Source organism: Pholcus phalangioides, unplaced genomic scaffold (assembly GCF_987345545.1).
Source record: "Pholcus phalangioides strain wild (caught in Gottingen) unplaced genomic scaffold, Ppha-v1.0 ptg000017l_1, whole genome shotgun sequence".
NCBI classification, from domain to species: domain Eukaryota; kingdom Metazoa; phylum Arthropoda; class Arachnida; order Araneae; family Pholcidae; genus Pholcus; species Pholcus phalangioides.
Window position 1 is genome coordinate 1,410,516 of NW_028301610.1, and position 26,298 is coordinate 1,436,813.

Sequence of the window (26,298 nt, forward strand, 5' to 3'; positions counted from 1 at the left end):
ATGAAGAATATTGCGTATCAAAAATGGTGGTAAGCCCAAGCGTCTGGCAGCTCCACGATTCACGAGCACTGCTGGTCCCTGCAGCTGATTCGGATGCTAACGCCTCCATTTCGGCTGCAACACGTGACGAACGTGCCTTCCTTAAACATGGTCGTCCGGCTTTCTCTCTTACACGATCCTCCAGCGTTCCAGTTTCCTGAAACCGCTAAACAAGCTTTATGAAGCCTGTCACTGTTAAAGGCTCTTTTCCAGTCTTCACATTCTTCTGAACTCGGAATTTACGTAAGGCAATGGTCGCTGATTCCTGGTTCACGTAAAACAACTTCATCAACAAAGCTTTATCCTTCGCACTCAGCATCCTTGGTCACATACGCGATTTACAGCGGTGAACTGGTTGTGGATTAGAAGCGCAAGTTTTTATAACCGTCTCATTTGCATATTTCCACCGAAGTCGCTCGTACCAGCGCCACCTGTTTTTGAGTTATTTTTTTCCTGTCTTAAAAACATTCTCGTAGCCTAGCGATGCTAACTCTGCAAACCGTTTTTTATTTCGGTTATTTTTTCGGTTTTTATGCATTTTTTTTGTTTCTGCGGACTTTTTATCCACCCTGTATATTGTTGATAAAAAATTTCTCAAAGATGTGTATTTTATGTATGAATTCATTCAATTGTGAATTATGGAATTTGTGCTTGGGGGGGGGGGGAAAGCATACGATAGCAACATATATCAATTGAACAACGACCTCACTCGAGAAAGAATTTTCTTCACTTTCCACAGATGGCACTGCAATTCGCATCCAAAGACCACTCGGCCTCAGCACATACAAGGGCGAACTCTCCGGACGACCAAACATAAACATCACGAGGTCCTGATAACGGCTCTCCATTGTTGAGCCAAAACGCTTTATTTTTTGTATAGATTATATTTTTCTTTGTGTGTTATATTTTATTTTTATCTGCTATGATACCAAACTCATTTCTCTTGCAGTACACGAAATCATATGTGTTGAAAACAAATTTCTTCACATGTGAAGAAAAACAACCGTTTTAATGCCGAACAGATCACATACACAGCTCAGATACGGAGGCTCTGATAGATCCATCAACCCGATTAATAGCAGCTATGGCATTTTTGCGAGTGTTGTTGAGGCAACTGATAGATGTAACAATTAACGGGCTGCATCCTGAGGACGGGCATTTTATTGGACATTCAAAGTGATTTGAGGAATTATTTTCAATTCGATAATTGATCATTTCATTCATTTTTTTCAGAATTGTCATGATATCCAGTGGCGTAGCCAGGTTTTGGTCCGTGGAGGGAAACGAGATTCGGAAAGGCGCCATTTTTTGTTCCTGCTTTAGGCGCAAACTTAAAATTATGCATTACTAGAAAGAACTTGAAGTTTTTCAATTTAAAAAATCAAATTAAATTTATTTTCTGCTTTTAATTGATGTTATTTTTCAAATTAAATTAATTACTTTCAATTGATTAATTTATTTTAATTTTTTAATTAATTTAAAAAAATGTAAATTGTATTTTATGTTTTGTGTACTTTTATAAATGCAGACACTAAAAACAACTGGGAAATCGCCCTAAAAAGTGGTTGGGAACAAATTTACATTCATGTCCATAAATTAAGGATAACGCCAGCTCCGGCAAATAAAGGTTCAGAAACAAAACAAACGTTACTTATTCATAAAGCCCATTTATTAAACAAAAGATAAAGAACAAAAACGATGGGGTATGTATAATACCATTCATAAAAACTACGATTTTTGCTTCCTGGAGCAATTGTAAAAAATATCTCCTTTACAAAAACTTATTGTTGGTATGATGGTTAATACATTGTATGTCTCCCATGCGATGAAATACAGTCCGTACAACGCCTAGGAATGCTGAGTATCAAATTATCGATCTGATCTTGGGGAAGATACTCCACTCAGCAAGCAATGCTCTCCGAAGTTCCGGTACACATGTAGGAGGTGGTTGACGGGCTGCAACTCGTCGGCCAAGCATGTCCCACACAAGCTCTATCGGATTCAAGTCAGGTGAGAATGCTGGCCATTCCATACGGGTTATATCCTCAGATTCAAGGCATTCGTTTACGATGTTTGCTCGGTGAGAACGGGCGTTGTCATCCATAAACACAAATTCTGCACACATGGCACCCCTAAACAAACGTACATCTTGTTCCAGAATGATGTCCCGATAAATTTGGGCTTTCATGGTTCCGGTTTGAACATGCAGATCTGTTCTGGAACCCAGTATAATTCCACTCCAAACGAGCAATGCTGCACCACCGTAACGGTGTCGTTCAATGATGTTGTCTTGGTGGTAACGGGCACCTGGCGTTCTCCATATGAAAGTCTGACGTGAATCAGACTGCAAGCTAAACCTGGACTCGTCCGAAAACATCACACAAGCCCACTGTGACGATGTCCACATTGCATGTTCTCTATTCCAGGCTAATCGCTGCCGACAGTGAGTTGCCGTGAGCGGAACACATCTGACAGGCCTGCGGGCATATAGACCAATATTTCCCAAACGTCTGTACACGGTTTGCCTTGAATCAGTGGTACCCGTGGCTGCAGATAGCTGACAAGACAGGTCAGATGCTGTGCTCCGTCTGCTTCTTTTGGCAGTTACTTCCAAATACCGGTCTTCATTCGGCGTTGTAACTCTGGGGCGACCTGTACTGTAACGTCTACTGACATTTCCGTTATCTTGGAATCGTTGCCAAAGCCTAGAGATGACACTTTGGACAATTCCAAGTTCCTCGGATACTTCCATCTGAGTACGCCCACATTCCAGGCGGCCGATAATTCTACCACGTAAAAAATCATCCACATGCTTCCTCTGTGTCATAACTATTCGCTTATGGCACTGAGCGCCTTACAGAACTCTTGTGAATAATTTTACTTCTTTGCCACCATTCCTTATATACCCCCCTCTTACACTCTCGTCATTGTGACGTACTATCGGCATCATCTGGTGGCTTCCTGAAATTTGCATATCATTCTTGCAGATGTGTGTGATAATTCTACAGGTGAAATTTTTACTTTAGATTTCGATTTCCGTGTGATTCTGAATTATCCTTAATTTATGGACATGAGTGTAGATTGAGAAATATAAAAAAAAAAAATAAAAATAAAAAAAAATATATTCTCTCTCTCTGTCTCTAAAATTAATCCAAGATATGAAAGTACAGAAAAATTTTGATGCTAAAATTTAATCGCTTTCGTCATGTTACACTCTTATAGAAAGCACACCTCACGTATATGTTACGGTAAAAGCCCGAAGAGTGGTAAAACCTAGGTTTTACCAAGCACTTTGGTAAAAGCTGACATTTAGTAACTTTCCTGAAAATTAGTAAAAATGCGAATTTTATAATTTTCATAAATTTGAAAGCTTTTCATTCAGCAATCACAACGATCCTGATGATAATTAAGATCATAATTAATTAACTAAGGGGCCGTTCAAGTATTACGTCATCATCGATGGGGGAGGCGGTTTCCGATTTGCTGACTTTTGATGATGAGGAGGGTTTGGATAATGCTTACGTCATCAACCACCCTTTATGGAAATATGAAATATTTTAAATAGCATCTTACTCGGTGCGCCAAATGAGAAAAACCTATTGATAGTTTGTGGGCAATTGAAGTAACACCCCCCCCCCTCCCCCATTGATAAGTGCTCTACAGAGCCACTTTAGTGACCTCCAAATGTTTCGCCGATCCAAGTGATATGGAATGCGTCCGGGCCGCTTAAGTTCTCTGGAACTGGGCCGCTTAAGTTCTCTGGAACTGGGCCGCTTAAGTTCTCTGGAACTGCGCCACGCATCACTCAAGTGATCCATAATTATATGCCGCGGATGACTTAAATAATTTGAGAATGTGCCGCGGGTAACTTGAGTGATGTAGAACGTACTGGGGGCCACTTAAGTAGTCTAAAACTACGTCACATGTCACTCAAGGCATCTCTAAATGTGTCACGGATCGCTTAAGTGTTCTGGAACTGTGTCCCGGGTCATTTAAGTGATCTGAAAATGCGCGACGAGCCGCTTAAATGTTCTGGAATTGTACCACGGGACACAAGCGATCTGTATATATCGCTTGTTTCCCAAGCTATATCTTTTGGCGTGGAGCTGGACTGCACTGGAAGTTGCAACTGCGTTCGGGCCGAAATACTGCCTTATAGGGCATACATATGCCGTAGTAGCTTGCGTGCAGAGCCTATTCCAGGAGTTGGATTTGGTTTGCATTACTGCCCGTTTAAAAAGTCGAGCCCTTCGACAGGACGCCATAGTATCACGGATATGCTGTCCAGTCCTTCATACAGTCTCTTCATACGGTTTGGTTTTTGTCTCGACGCCCCGTACTTGACTTTTTTTGTCGTTTGAGCTCCTCCGTCCACCATTTGATACCCTTAGGGTGTGAGTGGGTTGTTTTTAGAATCTTAGATAGTCTTGCAGTTAATGTTTATTACTTCCATCATCTTGTAGCATGCTGCTGTAGCTGGTTTTGATCGGTAATCTGTATCAGCTCCTCCTCAAATCTTTGAAGTACCGCATGCATACTCCCTTGAAAACGACTTAATCTTTGTGTGGTGTGAAAACTTCAATGGTGTGGTTGGTAGAGAGTAAAGTGAATCCTTTCTAACATTGAGACAGATACTTGTGCGTGATCACTTATACTTTTTTTTAAACCGAGCACAACTCAGGTCTATCGCCATGGGCAAATTTACTACCTAGTGAGTTGTGCCGGAAGCCGATCGTCGCCAAATTTTGCACATATACCAAACAGGACCGGAATTGAACCGTAGGCTACTTTAAAAATTCGTCAGAGCTGGGCAAATGCCTGAAATGGGCAAAAAACGGCGACAATGGTTTCTGGACCCCAACAGTCATTTTTGGAATGTTTACGCTCACTTATGCTGTCCACTTGTTCATTTTTTTCTTTCATGTGTTCTTCGGAGGATTTAGCCAAGGAGCGTTCAACACATGGTCCACTGGCCACATGTGGCCTTCGCAGCTTTTTGCTGTGGTCCGCCAACGAAAAATCTTACATAGTTACAGAATTTATGAAAATGTTTGGAAAAAACCCTTGATGAAGGAGAAAGGGTTGTATTCGAGAGTATTCATCGAGGGAATTCCACCTGTGATAAGTTTTTATTATTTATATTGTTCGTTATGGAAAAATTAGATTCGCGCGAATGTGAAGTTAAGAATGAAAGAAGTATTGCGCTTGTTTAGTGTTATTTCAAATCCATAGACAAGCTATCATAATGGAAGCAGTTATCGATGAAATTAAAAAAAATTGTAATATTTTGAGTGGTTTGCCAAATAAAAACTGTGACATCTTTACAAACTCTTTTACTGAATGCTAAAAAGTTATGATAAAATATGTGAGATGAATTTTCTCATTTATAGTCGTTATTATCATAATTTATGAGTTGAAAATGCAGTAATTTCAATCATTGATTTCAATAAACACTAAAAATTAAAATTGGCTTCATTGAAAAAACCGGAACATTTTTACAAAGTCCTCGTCATAGCAAATGTTTCGTGAAAATACGGAAATGTCCCGGGAAATACAGGACAAATGGTCGCTCTAACAATTCAGCCCTAAAAATGTCCCAAACAAAATTTAAGTCCATCCATTTAAGACTGGCACATTCTAGGAGAGAAAGAGGAGATTAAAAAAACAGCATCTAACTGACGTGTGTAAGAGCCTTAATAGGGCCGGATTAAGACGTTTGGAGGCCCTGAAGCACTTGAATGGTTTTGGTGTTCCCCTCCCACTAACGCTTTTATTTTCCTACTTGCAAAGGCTTTGATAATATCCGAAGATGATGTCTCTCGCCGCTATTACTGCGAGGGTTTTGACAGCTGGAAGATAAATCCAAATTCTTTTGCGGGAACCCATGTCCTCTCACTTGCTGGATGAGCGTACTCGACCACAAAGCCAACGAATCCTCTTTGCTTAGAGCTTGTGTGTGCTGAATGGGGCCGTACATGAACAGCCAGACCTAAGTCAGGCCAAAGCTCACAATTTCTGTCACTGCCACCAGATGGAAATGTATCCGAAAATGATGTCACTCTCTGCTACGAAAGTTTTGACAGCAGTCCATGTTAGGTCTGGCTGTCCACCATGTACGGTCACGTTCAACGCACACGAGCGGCAAGGAAGGAGGATTCGGTGACTTTGTAGTCTAGTGTGCTCAACCGGCAAGTGAGAGGAAATTGGTTCAATTCCCAGCAAGACTAGTTGAATTTTCTTTCCTGGATTTATCTTCGTATCAGCCAGCTGTTGAAGAAACTTCATATGTGTGGATAGCGGAAAGTAACATCATCCTCGGATAAAACTAAACTGTCTCACGACGGTCCCGGGCGGCGGATAAGCTCGAGCTACCGCACGAAGGGGGGGGGGCAGTGCTAATAAGATAATGACTCATATGAGGCCTTTCAAAATATCTAGAAGAAAGCACACTTTAAAAGAGCTTCATAACTTCCCGTAGAGTAGATAACACTGTCTGCTTCCTTTTTTGTAAAAAAGGAGTAAAAAGGTATTCATACAGGATAGTTCAAACAAGCGGTTTTGATATTGAATCTGGCTGACTTTTTTTTATCACACAGGATTTCTATCAGTTCCAAAAATTGCATAAAATAAAATGGAATAACTGCTACCCACTGCGCTTTGAACCCGCGCTGTTTAAGGAACGACAATGATTTAGAGAATAATAATTCTTTGAACCAACTTTGATTGGAAATTCATTTAAAGATAATTAATAGGAATAAGATTTTTGGCTATTTCGAAAAACATTAGCTAGCAAAATTACTATAAATTAAATTCAATGAATTTGCCTAGAGAATCATAATCAATCATTTTCAGAATTTGTAAATTACAGTTATTATGATTGATATCACAACTGTATAACATATTTTTCCAAAATTTGCCGATTGGTTTTGGTTGTTGCCGAGGTGAAAAAAAGCCCAAAATTAGCTGTAATTACAGTTTACTGCCAATCATAATTAAAATATCCGGAACATGTGCACATTGATGGCGTGCGGAAAATTAGAAAAATTCATGAAATTGAATGAATAATCAGCTAATTAATTATGATTACAATCAGCATCGGGATCGTAATGATTCATAAATGACAAGCTTTAAAATTTATGAAAATTATAGAAATTGCAATTTCACTAATTTTAATGAAATTGAATGACTAATTAGTTTATTAATTATGATTTAATTATCACCAGGATCGGTTAATTTTCAAATATCAAATTTTTTTTCGAACATACATGTTATTTATAACAATATTTTATAAAGTGGTGCTGTAAAAATTATTTTATTCATTTTTACGCTTCTGTTTTTCAAATGTAGTCTTCACGACTACAGTAGATAAATATAGTTAGCATCCACACATGAGAAGGAAATGTATCCCGTAATATTCGTAGAAAATATTTGCATATACTACAAAGGAAAAGAGACTAAAGAATGAATAGAAAAACGGGAAATTTCCTCATTATTTTCAAGCGAAACAACAGAAATGATCTAGTTTCGCTTCTTATTTCGGAAGGTGTTTGTTCAATTACTTGAATTTCCAACCATAAACGTTTTGAATTATTCACGAACAGTTAACACATACAACATGATTTCTTAGTAGCGTAGTTTATTTTCTTTGTTTTTTCATAAAGTTAAATGATACAACATATCATCGTAATTTACATATGGAATCGAGTGTTGTTAGAAAAATATGTGCCGCGGAAGTAAGTACACGCAACATTAGTACGTCATTTTATGAATTTTTTTTAAATCTATACACCGTGTGTATTACGTGCATAATATAGTATTAAAAAAGATGATTCATCATTTCGGAGTACTGTGTGTTTACTCGGTGTAATTACACCAACTCACCCACCGAAATAAGATCATGCTAAGGGCAGTCTCTATCCAACTAAGGGAACCATATCCACTCTGTGAATATATACTGTAGTTTGTCATGATAATGAACTGAGAATCTCATGAACATAAACATAACGAAATTTCTTGCAGCGTAACTACAGGTGACTCCAATATTCACAATGAACGCACATATAGATGAAATGAATGTTGAAATGCGGGCAGAAAAATACAAACCTCTTTTAAGAATGAGTAAGCAACACATGAGTAAATATTGAAGTACAGTAAAACCCTTCTTTTACGGACATTGGCGGAACAGAAAAATTCGACCGTAAAAGATAAGAGACCGCAAATGAGGAAGTTAGTATAGAAGAAATTAAAAAAAAGGTAATTATTATTTAGTTGGTAAGGTATGTAATCCTTCGTAGTAACAGCGGAGATTGACATCATCTTCGGATAAGTCGCCATCTGGTGACAGTATCAGAAATTGTGAGCTTTAGCATGTGTTAGGTCTGGCTGTCCACGTACGGCTCCGTTCAGCGCACACGAGATGCAAGGAAAGAGGATTCGTTGGTTTTGTAGTCTAGTGGTCTAGGGTGTTTACCCGGCAAGTGAGAGGACGTGGGTTCGATTTCCCACAAGGCCAGTTGAATTTTTTCCCCGGATTTATCTTCGCATCAACCAGCTATCGAAACCTTCAATGTTTGCTAGAAGAACGACAGCTTTATACCAGGACAGCCAAGACAGAAACGTGTTATCAGCAGTGCTTCTTAAAACTCAGGTCTTCAATGTGGTTCAAAGTTTGCATTAAGAAGCTCTGCCAATTTTATACCGCGAGTTGAAAATACTATGACTACGGGTATAAATTGAAGAATTTTGTGTCTTTTATAAGCGAAATACGTTAAATGTATTAGACTTAATACTAAGCATAGGCTGATCCATATGCAATATATTAAGTACCGAAATTTTAAAATAGAATAAATGAAAATTAAAATAGATCAGTTTGATGCTTATCTATTGTCAGAGTTATTCATTATTTCCAGGTGCTTTTAAGAAATTTAATGACTCTCGTAGGTTTATTTGGTGCAGGATATTAATAGATATGTGAAGGGTGCTTTTGCGATAGCTAAAGAATCATTGACCCCTTAGAATGTTTCAATTTCTTTCTCTTACAACGAAATTCACTTTATCTTTCTCCGGTCAGAAAATGTGAAAAATTGGAAGCTACGATTGCATCAAGGGAAAGACAACTTTTCTTTTTAAAAGAGGTTGTTTCTTTTTTTTTTCCAGAGCATAAAAGAGAAAGTATATCCAGAAAGTATCTTAGTTTTTTTTTATGTGTGCTGCCGTAAGTATACGATTTAACAGAAGAGGCTGTACAGTACGCACAACTTTTAACCGAACGATGGCAATACCTCGGGTTATATTTATTGTAAAAAAAAAAAAAGGTAGCATTCTTCTTCGTTTAAGATCTTCCATAAGTGTATTAAGTTCATTTTTTCTTAAGGGGTCATCTAGATGTTAAAACTAGATCCAACTTTTGAAAGTTCAATGGCAACCCCATTTTTTTTCTTCCATATTTGGATTTAGAATCTCAACAAATGCCGAAATACCAAATTTCATCAATTTCGAACGAATGGTTAGCGAAATATAAATTATTGAAAAACGAGTGACGTAATGTTAAACAGAAACATCTTGTTTTTGAGCATAATTGCTGAAATAATATACGTATCTCATTACTTTTTATTTTACATGATAGATTCTAACGCGCCAAACATAACTTTGTTACTCATTTTGAATTTGGCTTTTTTTAAAATATGATTTACGAATTATTAAAACATATTTTAAAATTTGTGAATAGAAGCATACATTAATTTTTACTTCATTCGAATCGGCATAGTCGAAAACCCAACAGAATTAATTTATTTTCATTCCAATCTGACCTCTATTTGGCGAGATATGAGCGATTATATGAAAATGGCCACTTTTAGGGACCATATACTAGATATAAATTTGAAACTCATTGAAAAATTTCTCATGACAAATTATGCGGAAATGTTTAAATATGAAGCTCATAACTTTACTGAAATGGGCAATTATTGTTTTAAGTATACGGTGATACGATAAATAAGTTATCCATCCAGTTTCTTTTCAAACATTTTTTTTTCTTTTTAAAAATTCGAGTAAACAAATAAACAACGAAATTTTGAAATTTTTCACTATTTCGGAAATTCCTTTCATTCCTAAGACTGAGACAATTTCATTCATGAGATAAAATTGTAAATATAATAACGTGCAAAGAATTCACAAATTAATACCATACAATTAGATTGATGTTAATAATTATGGAGATAATAATCAATAAATAACGGTTCTCCCAATAGCGTAAATCATCTGAGTGTGCGACAAATTTAGGGTAGTCGTCTCTGCTAAAACCACGGCATTTCGTTTCATCCGTATTTTTATAGTATTATTAAAAATTGAAGAATTGCAAAATGAAACAAAATTATAATATAAAATAATGCAATGTTCAACGGAAAATTCTTATATTTTTTTTCTGAATTGATGAAATTGTCGTCACAAACAATTGCTTTGTGACACATCGTTTGAAATAATTATGGTATAAATATTCGTTCAAACACGGATTGACACGGATGAGTCACTAAATAGAAGAGTAATAAAAAAAATTTGTTTTTCACCTCCATAAAGTAAAAAATATTTATTTTTTAGCAGCACTAAATCCAAGCACTCGCGTAGCATATGGAGTATTCAACGTTCGAAGCTTGTTTGGTGTGTGTTTTTTCCCCCTGCAATCAACATTGGGCAATTAAGTTTCTCAATGTTGAGAGCGTCCCCAAACACATTTTCACTCATATCTCTCTAATTTTTATACTTACGGCAATGAAATTTTATTTTTAGGATAAGTGCAATGCGATAAATCAGATAAGATGGAAAAAAAATAAGGGTTTATATTGAAAATTTTGAAATTTGAATAATAATAAATATGTAGATGACCCCTCATCAAGACGAATTACACATAATCGGGTAAAAAATCAAGAACCGTAATTTTTGGTGGGAACCGCTTCATTCTACAACTTTTAGAACGCAAGATATCGCCATCGTTCGGTTAAAAGTTGCGCGTACTGTACATATAAAGTAAACGGAACTAGGGTATGTCTATCTGCGGTATGAATACTCTGTATTAATCATAGGATTGCATGGGTGTTTTATTGTTGAAGTCAGGGCAGAACCCCATAAGGTTAAAAAAAGAATATTACATCGAGAAAAACCACTCTACGTTTGTGAGCACTGGACCTGAAAGAGTTATTAATGTTTTTTATCTTTGTGTTTTTTGATTGGCTCTTGGCTGTTTTAACACACGGGAAACAAAGTGCGGTAATTTTTATTCCGTCCAATGTGTGCTAAAGTTTTTTTGTAATTTCAGATCTGAGATTATATGCATGCTTATGTCTCTAGTAACTTGTAAAGTTTTCTGTAATGCATTTCGCGAATTTCAGAAAAAATGTAATTGTATTTTGTTATAAACATTTTGAGCTGCATAATTCTCATTCTTCTACACAAAATACGTAGAAAAATAAGTTGGAAAGAAGTGTAAAGCGTCGAGTTTTCTTTATGACGTAGACGTAAAATTAATAGTTTTTCAAAACACAAAATGAGGCAATATTAATCACAGGAAAATAAAGAACTATAGCACGAAGATGCTCATTCTCTGAAAATTGACCAATGTTAGTTAAACATTTATTGTGTCCAAGAGAAAAATGTGCACAAGCCTAGGATAAAAAATTCAGGAAGTGGCTAGAGCAAAACTTTTTTATTTCATTTCAAACCTCTCAAAAATACGAACTGAAATAAGAAAAAAAAATTAATGGTTCACCAGTTTTTAATTTTAATTCAGAAAAGTAAAATATTATAGTTTAGAGCAGTGGTTCTCAACCCGGGGTACGTGAGAGGCTGTTAGGGGGTACGCGACGAGGAAATGGTAATGACGGCCACCCCATCTAAGAAAAGAACAAGATTAAAAAGAATTTTAAAAAGTAGGAAGAGGTTTTCGCTGATGTTGCCAGTATGTAGGTGCCCGAGTGGCAAAGATGCTCGTCTTCCACTATGAAGGTTACCATCAAGGTCCATGGGTTCGAATCCGGGCATAGAACATTCGAAGCAAGTTCTTTACCTACCGAGCCTAGGGCGACCACCGATTTATGGAGCCTTCATTTCCCACCCAACTCCACTGGTTGGAAATTACCGTATGGCGATATATGACCGGAGTTGGTGTGCGGTGTAGTAGGTAGGTCTGATTGCTCCATGAAGAGTATTAATATATATATATTGACTTTTTTCCCTATCAATAAAATCTTCTATAACAGAGGGGTTGCGTCCGCTGAAAGGATTGCTCTTCCCGCCGTGCCCAACCTATGATCGGGATTCGCGCACTCCTTCCTTTGATTGTTGACGCATGCCGAACTGTGCGTAAAAACGAAGAATTAATTAATTCTTGTTATGTTTAACTTTTGTTGTGGGTGTTTGTATTGAGACGTGTGGGTGTTATTCCTGCAAATTTTTACCAAGCACCTACTACTAACGTCATTTATATGCTATAGATCAGTGGCTAAAAACTGGATCTGTGAGTAAGCGGAAGTTGACTGAAACACCAGAATGAAGTACCGTGCACCTGTAAACGTGAAAACATATTTTGAATCTGCCAAAATTGATTCTGTCAGGAGGTACCGAGGCCTCCTACTACATTAGATATCGTATTGCGAGACGAGGAAAAAAAAAATCACACCATTGGTGAAAATTTAATTCCACCGTGCATCTCAAAGATGCTGTCAGATGCACGCTTGCAGAGGAAAGTGCCCATATAATGAGTTTAATACCTCTGTCAAATAATACGGTGCCTCGAAGAATACAGGATATGTCAGACGATGTTGAGAGTACAGTCATAAGTCACGTCCAAGGTTGTGAATATGTGGAGGAGTTTTGCCAACGCTTGGCGTAAAAAGTGACTACGCAGATTACGCGCGCCAAGCGACCGGAATAAGAAAAAATATACAATTGTTGCGTGTCAGTGTAAATAACATGTAGATGTTTTTTCGTGTGTGTGAATTTTTGTAAATAAAGTAATGTGGTGATTGTTGACAAGTAGTCTTATAATCAGATCAGAGTGGAGTCAGATATGCGTTATCAAAGCAACACGGTCAGAATCCCAAACGTGGTTACGCGGTGTGGAATGACGCAAGAACACTAATTGGCACGTGGCTGAATAAAGGTAGGCCGGATTCTTATGTTCTCTTTCTCGTGTGTCCTCTGGGGTGTTAACAGTGCAATTCCGTTCGTATTGGTATTGAAGTTTACACGCTCACATAATGACGGATCCGAAACCTGGAAATTCAGGAGTTTAATTACAATGTGGTCGGGTGTCTGTCAAAGGGCCCAATTTTTGGCCAAACAATGTGAAACTATTTTTTGTACAACTCGAGTCCAGTTTCAGGGTGTCTGTTATTACTGTTGAGCAGACAAAATTCGACACATTAGTTGCTTCGTTAGACCCTGAAACGCTGTCACATGTTACTGACGTAGTTTGTGACCCCCCCCCCCCCCGTCAGATTGGCCTTATTCTCAGCTAAAAGCCTGTTTGCTTTCAGAATTTGAAATTTCTCACCCGAAAAAAATTCAATGTTGAATTAGGGGATCGCTCACCCTCAATGTTGTTAAGGGAAATGAGAGATCTCAGCGAAGGTCACGTTAATGATAATTTTTTGAGAAATTTATGGTTGCGTAGATTGCCGATCACAGTGCAAACCGTCCTGGCCATTAGTTCCGAAAATTTGGACAAATTGGCACAGATGGCAGATAAAATTTGTGAATGCACTGCTGTCTCGGTTGCTTCCTTAAATGTCTCTCATTTGACCGCTGGTAAAAGTGATGGAAGCGCAACACTAGTTGATCTCAAACATCAGGTAAATGAATTAACAACACAAGTAGAGAATTTGACAGAGTTGAATCGCCGTCGATCTAACAATAATCGAGGTCGATATCGCTCTAATTCTAGAAATCGTAATGCAGTAAAAAAAGAAAATTGACTTTGTTGGTACCATTTTTGATTTAGAGAAAAGGCAACTAAGTGCGTTTCGCCCTGTTCGTATGTGTCAAAAAACGAGTTAAGCCATCAGAAGTAGCTGCGTCTTCTGGGAATTTGGTTTTAAGTCGCAGGCTTTATGTGAAAGATCGCTTAAATAAGACTGAATATTTGGTATATACAGGTAGCAATGTTTCATGTTATCCCTGATCATTTATGAGTAAAGAAACTACTGCTAGCACATTTAATCTCTATGCTGCGAATGGGACATGTATAAAAACATATGGTGTCAAATTGCTTACTTTAGATTTAGGATTACGCCGTACATTGCAGTGGGCATTTATCGTTGCCGATGTCAGCAAACCTATTATTATAGGGGCTGATTTTTTTACAGCATTTTGGTCTGCTTGTTGACATTAAAAAACGCAACTTAATTGACCCCTTGACAAATCTTGTGTCTCATGGTCGTGCTGGTTTATGTGACATTCAGGCAGTAAAAACAATCTCGGACAAATCTGTGTATTCCGATCTTTTGCTCAAGGATAAAGAGATCTCGCAGAAAAATACTGCACCTCACAATACTGTAAAGCATAGCACATTACATTTTATACCAACAGTAGGCCCTCCTGTTTCAGCCAAAGCACGCAGATTAAATCCTGCGCAGTTGAATATAGACAAGCGAGAATTCGATTATATGCTAGATAAGGGTATTTGCAGGCCTTCAAAAAGTAATTGGGCCAGCCCCTTTACACATGGTTCCCAAGGGTTTGTCTGACTGACGACCCACGGGTGACCACAGAGCTCTGAACCATATTACTGTACCGGATAAGCACCCTGTACCACACATTCACGATTACTCGCATATGCTCAATGGAAAGTGCATATTTTCTAAAATGGATTTAGTTCATGCCTACCACCAAATTCCAGTTAATCCATCTGATATACCTAAGACTGCCATAATAACACCATTTGGGTTATTTGAATTTCCATTTCTAAATTTTGGCCTCTGTTCAGCAGCACAAACTTTCCAAAGATTTATCAATGAGGTTATGCGTGGTTTGGACTATGTTTTTTCATACATTGACGATATTTTGGTTGCTAGTGAGAGAAAATCCGGAACAGCATAGGCAGCATTTGGAACAAATTTTTAAACGTTTTTTAGAAATGGTATTGTCATTAACGAATCTAAATGTGAATTTGGCAAAGAGCAAATTGAATTTTTAGGTCACACAATCAATCAAAATGGTTGTTGTCCTACTAAAGAAAAAGTTGATGCAATCTTGAATTTTCCCAAACCTAGACGATTTTTGGGGATGATAAATTTCTATCACCGTTTCATTCCAGACAGTGCGGTCATTCTTGCAAACTTAAGTAAGTCACTGGTTGGGGCAAAAAAAGAATTACAAGTGGAAAATCGAATGGAATGTGGACTTTGACACATCTTTCAAAAAGGCAAAAAATGCCATCCTTCAACAAATGCTAAAAATGGCTTTGGTCACTGATTGCAGTGGTTTTGCGATGGGTGCTGTATTACATGAAGTAACACCTGATGGCCCAAAACCTCTTGGTTATTTTTCAAAAACGTTGTCGCCTACACAATGCAATTATTCAGCTTATGATAGGGAATTGCTTGCTGCATATTCAGCAATTCAGTATTTTAGGTATTTGTTAGAGGCCAGGCCTTTTACTTTATTTGTGGAACATAAACCCCTCATATTTGCGTTTCGGCAAAAACAAGATAACAAGGAAGAAAATCTTCATCTCCACAAATAACCAGTCTTTCGATGAATCTTGTATTGGCAAGTGGAGAGGACGTTTCTATATGCAAAATTTTTAGTCCCCGATGAACGTTTTTTACATGTTCATATAGACTTGATAGGACCACTTCCTCCGTGTCATGGTTTCCGTTACTGTCTAACGATGGTGGATAGATTCACGAGATTGCCCGAGGTAGTGCCACTATCCGATATGACGGCTGAAAGTGTCACCAGAGCGTTGGTACATGGGTGGAATGCACGATTTGGTATGCCTCAGAGGATAACATGCGACAGGGGTGGACAATTAGCGTAGCCGGTCAATTTGTCGCAATCAACTTGTCGCGCTCAACTCGTCGCGCATCAATTTGTCGCAGTGCCAATTCGTCGCGGTACAAATTCGTCGCAGAGCCAATTCGTCGCGATACAAATTCGTCGCGGTACAAATTCGTCGCGATACAAATTCGTCGCGGTACAAATTCGTCGCAGAGCCAATTCGTCGCGGTACAAATTCGTCGCAGAGCCAATTCGTCGCGGTACAAATTCGTCGCAGAGCCAATTCGTCGCGGTACAAATTCGTCGCAGTGACAATTTGTCGTGTAACCAATTCGTCGGGACGTCAATTTATCGCAGAGTCAACTCGTCACGCGATCTGTATGTAGGTTTTTTTGTCTCATACGTGAAAAAATAAACATGAAGAAAAGTTTTTTTCCATCAAGAAATGCACACAGTTTACTAAATTTTTTTTTTTGTCATTTCGAAAAAAATCATCGAAATTACATCGAAATTAAAATTACAATTGATATTAATGTTTTATTATTTAATTATTGTAAATGTTAAAAAAATCATTTTTTCTATGATAAAATTTTAAAATTCTGTAAAAAAATGTCGGTGTTTATGATATTCCCCAAATTACAGTACAGCGGAGGCTGTCTTTAAGTGTAAATTTGTATCTGTCCCATGTGGAATCGAGACTCCCACCAACATTAACCACTACAGTATCTCCACAAGAACCTGAAATAATTAATAATTTAATTTAATTAATATTTCATTTTCACCGGATAAGCCACACTTGTCGCTTTCTCTCGAGATTTGCATTACTCGTAGCGAGGGGAGTTGGGGCGCACACCGAGATGATAAATTGCGATCACATACATTTTCAAAATTTAATTTGCACCGGATAAGTTGCTCAAGTTAAAAACTCAAAAAATCCAACCAATAAAGTTCATAGGTTACATTCGAGCAAATGCAACCGATAATCTTATTGGTTGAATTTTTCAAGTTTTATAAAAGGACTTTTAGAACACTTTCATAGTGTAATGCTAGCCTTAGATATATTGTCGGTAAAAAATTCCTCAAAGATGTATTCCCTACATGGCAGATACATATTCAATAGTGAATTAGGGCCATTCAAGTATTACGTGAGCAGATTTTCAGCCATTTTTGACCCCCTCCCCCTTGTCAGCAAAAATCAGCAAAACACTGATCCCCTCCCCCGTCAGCAAAATTTCACCAGAAGCTTAGAATATTTCATATCTTCAAAAAGGGGTGGTTGATGACGTAAGCGACCTTCAACCCCCCCCCCCGCCATCAAAAGTCAACAAATCCGAAACTCCCTCCCCGATCCTGACGTAATACTTGAATGACCCCTTAGGCAAATTGTGCTTTGGGATGGGCATTGATCCTAATTTATCATCTTGGTGTGTTCCCGCAACACCCCTCGCTGCGAGAAATGGAGATCCCGCCAGAAAGCGGGAGTGCGGCTTATACGGTGAAAATTTAATTTTGAAAATTTATTTTATCGTAATTTATCATCTTGGTGTGTTCGCCCAACGCCACTCGCTGTGAGAAATGGAGATCCCGCCAGAAAGCGGGAGTGCGGCTTATACGGTGAAAATTTAATTTTGAAAATTTATTTTATCGTAATTTATCATCTTGGTGTGTTCGCCCAACGCCACTCGCTGCGAGAAATGGAGATCCCGCCAGAAAGCGGGAGTGCGGCTTATACGGTGAAAATTTAATTTTGAAAATTTATTTTATCGTAATTTATCATCTTGGTGTGTTCGCCCAACGCCACTCGCTGTGAGAAATGGAGATCCCGCCAGAAAGCGGGAGTGCGGCTTATACGGTGAAAATTTAATTTTGAAAATTTATTTTATCGTAATTTATCATCTTGGTGTGTTCGCCCAACGCCACTCGCTGCGAGAAATGGAGATCCCGCCAGAAAGCGGGAGTGCGGCTTATACGGTGAAAATTTAATTTTGAAAATTTATTTGATCGGCGTACTGACTCTGCGACAAATTTGTACCGCGACGAACTGATTCTGCGACAAATTCGTACCGCGACGAACTGATTCTGCGACAAATTTGTACCGCGACGAACTGACTCTGCGACAAATTTGTACCGCGACGAAATGAGTCTGCGACAAATTTTCACCGCGACGAACTGACTCTGCGACAAATTTGTACCGCGACGAACTGACTCTGCGACAAATTTGTACCGCGACGAGTTTGTAGCACGACGAATTGACGCTGCGACAAATTGATTGCGACGAATTGTCGTGCGACAAGTTGATCGCGACGAATTGACCTAGACCCGACAATTAGAATCTGGTCTTTTTCAGGCTCTTTCCCGAATGCTTGGCATCCAAATTGCAAGGACGGTTGCACATACTCCACAGTGCAATGCAATGGTGAAAAGGTTCCATAGGCCACTCAAGCAAGCATTGATGGAATATGCTAAAACAAGTCCTGGAAGGCCTCGACTCAGACTGGTATGAAGCTCTCCCATTGGTTCTTCTTGGGTTAAGGTCAGGATACAGGAGTGACCTTGCAGTGCCCGATTGCAGAGGACCATCAGCTCTCTGAAACCAACGAATCCTGTGCGGCATGGACTTCCAAAGATCTACGTTCCGAAGGAGCTCACCATCTGCACTCATGTCTTCATCCGCAGTGGTCCCTTCAAGAAGTTTCTCCAGTGCCCGTACGAAGGTCCATTCCGTGTTGTGCGTAGATTGACCAAGGACTTCGTGGTGGAAGTAAATGACGAAGAAAAGATGGTCAACATCGACAGATTAAACCCGGCATTTTTGCTCTTAGATGAAGCCGTTCAGGTTGACTCATCACGTTCCAGTGACAAGAGCAAAACTTATATCTCTCGATACGGTCTCAAAGTTCGGTTTCGTCTCACAAATCAAGTGTGAGACTGGCGGGGGAGCTGTGTGGCGGAGTTTCGCCAACGCTTGGCGTAAAAAGTGACTACGCAGATTACGCGCGCCAAGCGACCGGAATAAGAAAAAATATACAATTGTTGCGTGTCAGTGTAAATAACATGTAGATGTTTTTTCGTGTGTGTGAATTTTTGTAAATAAATTAATGTGGTGATTGTTGACAAGTAGTCTTATAATCAGATCAGAGTGGAGTCAGATGTGCGTTATCAAAGCAACACGGTCAGAATCCCAAAAAAAATTTTCTATCCAATTCGCGAAAGTACCGACGTTTTGCGCAATATCCTGTGATACGTGTAAATTGCTAAGTACTTGAAAGATAAATGAAAGTAAATTTTTTGTCACCCATTGAAGGGGTCATACGACTGTTAAATACTTATTTGAAGCAATTAATCATTGACGACACTTCGTTGGAAAAGGAATTCAATGGTCAAAATGCGTTGGGCTCTCCACAGATGGAGGAAAATCCACGGAAGGTTGCTACGCGGGCCTTCGTGCACGTGTGGCAGAAGTCGCCCCCAAAATGAAATGGACTCGCTGCTATATTCATAGACAGAGCCGTGCATCGAAACTTTGGCCTCCAAATTTGCGAAACGTTCTTGATGAAGCGGTCAAAGTTGTCTACTTTGTCAAGGTGAATCCTACCAACTACAGATTGTTTAAATTGTTGTGTGAAGACATGGACAGCCTTCACAACGCTTTGCTTTTGCACACCGAAGTCAGGTAGTTGTCACGGAGTTAAGTCCTGACGCGGCTATTCGAACTTCGGCACGAGGTACCTCCTTTTTGTGGAAGTGTTCGACACTTCACGATTTCTTGTCACAAGCCAAGCTAAATTTAACAATCGGTCACTTTGAAGGATTAAAACCCTTATTTTGAAAATTATTTTTCAGAGTCGGAAATGGGTGATCGGTGGATATCTTATCCTTTCAAAGAAGAGTATTTTGAACCGGCTTCATTGTCGATTCCAGAAAAGGAGAAATTTCTAGAGCTCACATCAGATACTACTCTGAAGATTCCTTTCAATGGTGGAATGGTGAACCTAGTCAGTTTTTTAGCTCGCTGCGGGCGAATACAGTGAACTTTCTAGAAAAGCTATTATGTTTTTGTTGCCGTTTGTTAGCACGGAGCTTGTTGAACGGGCGTTTTCTTCGTATACTTATATAAAAAATAAATATAGAAGCAAATTGAACGAAAGTCCGGAGTTGAGTTTGTGTCCTCTTTTGAGCTCAATTTTTCAAAACTTTGTAATTTTCAGTACAGTTCCAAATATAGCATTAGCTTTTTTTCAATCTTTGTGTTAATTTGTTTGATTACTTCAAAACTAAAAAAAAACTATATAATGAAAAAAATTGACCACACATTTAATTCAACATATAAATTTTTTAGAAAAGTTTTCGGAATCTGCAATGGGTGAAACAGATTTTGGGGGGGGGGGGGGAGATGCGGAAAGGAACCGAGTTTTGCTGGGGGTAATCGAACTGAAAAATGTTGAGAACCTCTGGTTTAGAGAGATGTGAAATAAATCTTAAATCTCTTTTTATCTAAAAATGGCGTACTAAATGGATATTTTTAGACACTCGAGCAAAAGTGAACTCAAAAAAATTTATTTTTGCTAGTTAGACAAAGATATTGCACTTTTAATTTTTTCGATCTTTCTAAAGTTGCAAAAAAATTAGTCTTATTTAAATAATAGAATTTTATCTGTCAAAAGTTGACTGACATAAGTGTGACATAAGTATCACACTTATGTGTCAAAAGTTGAAAATGTGCTCGGGCGACTTGTATGGGAATCCAGATTATAGGCACCGCACGTGCTCATAGTGGCCAAGAAATATTCGTGTACAAATCACATCTTTTACTTCGCCCGTCATGTATTGAGAAATAAGTACACTGCTCAAAACAAGTAGGAGAGCAAGCAAAAAAGTGAAGAAAACCGTGCGAGGCAGCCATGTATTGGCATACAATGGATAGTACACGCGTATCAATGCACAATACAGAAAAAAGGCGTAAAAAATTTTGGAATTAAGCATTAATTCTTTGAAAATATGGAAAAAAGATGATTTAGGGCAACAATTTGGTTACATGTAAACGATAAAAAAAAAGTACTATTTAGACATGATGAATGAGTTTTAATAGGGCGTGTGGTCTCCTCGAACAGCTAAGACTGCTGCACACCTGTTTGCCATGGATGCGATGAGGTTATCGATCAGACTTTGGGGAATACTGTTCCACTCCTCAAGAAGTGCAATCTGCAAGTCTCGGACAGTAACAGGCGGCCTTGGTCGCGCAGCAATGCGTCGTCCGAGCATGTCCCAAACATGCTCGATTGGATTCAGGTCAGGAGAGCACGCTGGCCATTCCATACGCTGTATTGTTTCAGCTTCAAGCATGTTCTCCACCAGACGAGCTCTATGCGGTCGGGCATTATCATCCTGGAAAACAAAGGAATCTCCAATGGCTCCAGCGTAAGGGATGACATGAGGTCACAGTATCTCGTCTGCATACCTTCGGGCCGTCAAAGTGCCATTCCGAATGATATGCAGGTCCGTACGTCCGCCTATGCTGATTCCACCCCATACCATCCAACCAGCTAGTCTGTATTGTGACCTTTCACGAACGAATGCGGGGTTATTTCGAGTGCCCCTATCCCTCCATACCAGAACACGTCGGGTGTCACACTCCAGACTGAATCGGGACTCGTCTGTAAACAGCACTTGGCTCCAATCATGTTGCTCCCAATCTCGATGTTCAGCAGCCCATCTTCTTTGGGCCGCAAGGTGGCGTGGGGTCAACGGAATGCAGACCATTGGCCTACGTGCATAGAGCCCTCCCTCATGAAGCCGATTACGTACTGTTTGGCTGGACACCCTTCGTCCTGTTGCCAAGAGCAACCGTCTTTGCAGCTGCGTAGCGTTCTCTGTTCTGTTTCGACGGGCTGTTAACCATACATACCGGTTGCTGTAGTGGCGCGTGGCCGACCTTGCCCTGGTCGACGTCTAACATTTCCTGTTTCTTGGAATCGATTCCACAGCCTTGCAACAACACTTCTGGCGACTCCAACAGCGTCCGCGACACTACGTTGTGTTTGCCCGGATTCCAGTCTGCCTATAACACGCCATGCCATGGATTCCGGTAAATCACGTTGTTGAGACATCCTCAAGTCACCTTGTCTCAAAAAAAAAATACTGCGCAATCGAATTTCACAGTTACGGCAGTAAAACAGACGTTTCTGCAACATCCCGATTTCTGCCCTTATCTCCTTTTTCTGGTTTTTGACATCATGAACTTTGATTTGCATGTGAAGTTTTCTTCTTCCGTTTCCTGCTAGGCTGTAAATTATGGATGATTCATTTTATGTTACTTATCGGTATATATCTTTGCGTATTTTTGTTAAAACCTTGTGCTCCCCTAATTGTTTTGAGCAGTGTAGTATGTACAAAGTGTGAAAGACTGGATCCCAAGCGGCAATGAAGTTCGGAAAGAAAATTCACATGCCTTCGCGGGGAATTGAACTACCAACCTCTCGCAGTCCGAGCGAGTGCTCTGTCATTAAGAAAAGTTGAAGGCCTCCGCACTAAGGTCTTCTGATCTCTGGTTACTCAGGTTGTTCGTGACTTTTTCCATTGGAGTTACATCAAAGACGCTTTGTACGTACCTTCACAGCCAGCTACTTTGAATGAGCTCGAGAATCGAATTACCATTGCTTTTACGAACATCAATACTGACATGCTGTATCGGGGATGAATTGGACTACTGTGTATATTTATGCTGCTTAACGAAAGGAGGACACATAGAACACTTAGTAGTGGAAAGAAAATCTGAATTGTCTCTGCTGCTTACGAGTTAGTACCCATCTTGCTATCTGTAATCTTTATTGAAATATATTTCTTAAAAATTCGATTATTATTTTTGAATCACCCTATATGTATCGAGATAAATGGAAAGTTGTCCACAAAGGCTTAAAAAATTACTTGAATATTTCAAAACAAGAGAGAGAGTCCCAAGTTTAACCACATTTCGATGAAAACACGTAAAATTGCGTCCTAACGCAAGTGGAATGAATTCAAACAAGCTCGCTGTGTTTTCTTTCCTCTCGCCTGATCATTCCAAAGCTTTGTTGCACACTTACGAGTTTTTTTTTTCTTGTGGTTTTTCTTTTATACCCTGTTATTTCCCCTCACATTGGTAACGCGTCAAATCATCGCCCGTCAAAACATCGCCGTGACAAAAACATCGCACGTCAAAACATCGCTGTCAAAACATCGCAGTCACAAAAACATGGCCGTGACAAAAACATCGAACGTCAAAACATCGCCGTGAAAAAAACATCGCACGTCAAAAATATCGTCGTCACAAAAACATCGCCGAAAATTAATATATATATATATATATCGTATTTACCTGCATATAATCAGCGGCTTTGAGTTTCAAAAAGACATCGGATATTTTTAATTGCGCTTCATTATATTTTATTATTGCTTTATTCCTTAAGATTATACACTATCGCATATTTTTCTGAGATTTTATTACAGAAATAATAAAGGTACAGGTGAACTTGGTTAATTCGAATATCAGGAATTCCCTTTGAGTTTTTTGCAAAGTTGAGTTTTTTTGCGTGTGTGTAACCAATTTCTCATAAGTAGGGCTCTGATTTTTACCTAAAGATGAAACGTCGTTGCTGATAAATTATTAGCTACTACGTTTCTTCTTTAGGTCATAAAAATCAAAGCCCTTGTCATAAAAGCTTGTGTTATCAATAATTATAAGGTTTTGAGAGGAATGTACATATATATGCAACATACAGTGTCACTTTACTGACAGTGATTGACAGTAACATTTATTTGAAGACAACCAACCAAAAAACGACGTTAAATGCGGATAAAACGGTTTTGTTGGCGTCAAAAGAGACGGAGCAACAACATTGCAATTGGGTTTTTGAGCCCACGTGTCCGTATAAAAAGTTAACATTTTTATTTTAATAACTATACACCCCCTTGCAACATGAATGGCATATCTGAGTACTACACGTTATTTGGATAATTTTTCTAATTGAAAGTATTAATGTAGGGTGAACGCGGTTTGCCCCAGTAAAGTAAAATACCATACGTCTTGTTACATTACATATAGTAGTGTCTGTTATGTGAAATAACACAATATTTCACAAGCAACGGACTCGCACGTTGCTTCGTTCGCCTGTGGGAGAGAGGTCACATTATGAACCAAAAAGCCACTTGGAGATAGCTTGTCATTCAGCGAGACATCAGATTTTCACGACGAATGTAAAAATTTCACCGTATCGAAGTTATTATCAATAAACCGATAATTTTCTTTTTTGAAATCTGATTATTTATTTTCCCTGATTTGTTTGAAATTCTGATTCATCCAAATTTAAATTTACCCAAGAAAAACTAATTTGTAAATAATTCAAACTTCATTCTGAACAGTAACTTGATGACATTATGCCGTCTTCAAGAGCAATGTTTACACATTGATTGAAAATAACTTATTATATATTTTTTTTACTGTGTTTTAATTTCCATAAATTAAAAATAAATCAAATTCAAACACATATTTATACTGCAAACAATATTTCAACAATTGTCATTTAACGGGAAAACGGGGGGGGGGGGTAGGAAATTGATCATGGTCGCAAGGGGCCACAGGAATGAGAAATGGTTGAAAGGGGGCTATGAGCAAAAAAAAAGTTGAGAACCGCTGGTCTAGGGCGTTCACTCGATTAGTGAAGGGAAGTGGGTTTGATTCCCCGCAGGAGAAGTTAAATTTTCTCACTTTCCAAAATATATCTTCGCATCAGCCAGCTGTTAAAAAAACCTTTTTGTATAATACAGAATTTATAAGAACTCTCTCTCTCTGTTCATTGTCCATTACTCAAAAAAAGGCCGAATTAGAAGGATTGGGAGAAAACTAATAGGTGTGGAAACAGTCGAACACAGACATACACATGACAGTTTGGCTTTGTCACAACCAAAGCTGCTTGAAAGTTTAATGCACTTTTAGTGCAGCTTTGGTTACCAGTTGAACAAAAAAAAGGGATGAGGTGATTTCCATTACAATTTTTAATCCATTAAAATTTTCATAAAGCTATCTTTTTTAAAGGGCCATGTTCAGGCGATGTTTTGGCGTGCGATGTTATGACGTACGATGTTTTTACGTGCGATGTTTTGACGTATTTGGCGATGTTTTTGTCACAGCGATGTTTTGACGGGCGATGTTTTTGTTCGCGATGTTTTGACGTAGACCCCCTCACATATGTATCTTTCTTATAAGTGTGAAAGAGACGAGTAGGGTGGGGTGAAAAGAAAAATCTAGCTTTACACCTACATTCTCTCTCTTATCACCTTATCTTTTATACTTGTGTAGTGCTGTCCACACGATGGCGCTGGCGTATCTTCCCAGCTTGTATAATTATTAGTCTATTTTCTGCTGGTGGCATCACAACAGAAATCGGGAGTCAAAGGCGTCTGGCTCGGTTTTGTTGACGGTTGATGTTCTCTCACTCACCGACGCGCGTGTCTGCGTCTCATCATGCACGGGCCACATTTTCCTCTACCAGCATCCCCGTTCGTATTATGTAAATATTATCCGTTGTAAATAAAGTGTAAATATATCAACTAAAGATTGGCGACATCGGACGTGAAGCAAAAGAAACCACCATGGCAGAGGTGAGTGCCGTAGTTATACCGCCATTCAACGTGCGTGATGTATCGTTATGGTTCGTGATGTGTGAAAGCACTTTCGAGTTAGCCGCTCCGAAACCGATAACAGAGTCAAAAACAAAATACAACTACATCGTTGCAAATCTTCCTCCAGATAACGCATTTCTAGTACGAGACATTCTCATGAACCCGCCAACTTCGGAGCCATACGAAAAACTAAAGCACGAACTAGTCGCACGTTGCAGTGAATCCTCGTCTACACAGCTTAAGAAACTTCTCGCTTGTGAGCCATTAGGAGATCGGAAACCGTCTGACATTCTCCGTGAATTAAAACGAAGAGCGGAATCTCTAAGCGTTTCGGACGAACTATTGACAGAACTCTTCCTGCAACAACTACCCAAATCTACTCGATCTATACTCGCTGTCGTGAGCCCACTAACCCTTGACAAAACGGCTGAGCTGGCCGACAAGATCCAAGAAGCAAGCCCACCTCATGTAGACGCCGTGAACAAAAGTCAACAGTCGGACACGATCGCACAACTCCAAGAAGAGATTGCCCAACTACGCCGCGAATTGAAAACAGTTTTGCGTGTGCGTTCCCGCTCGCGTTTCTCCCGTTCAAAGAGATCAACATCA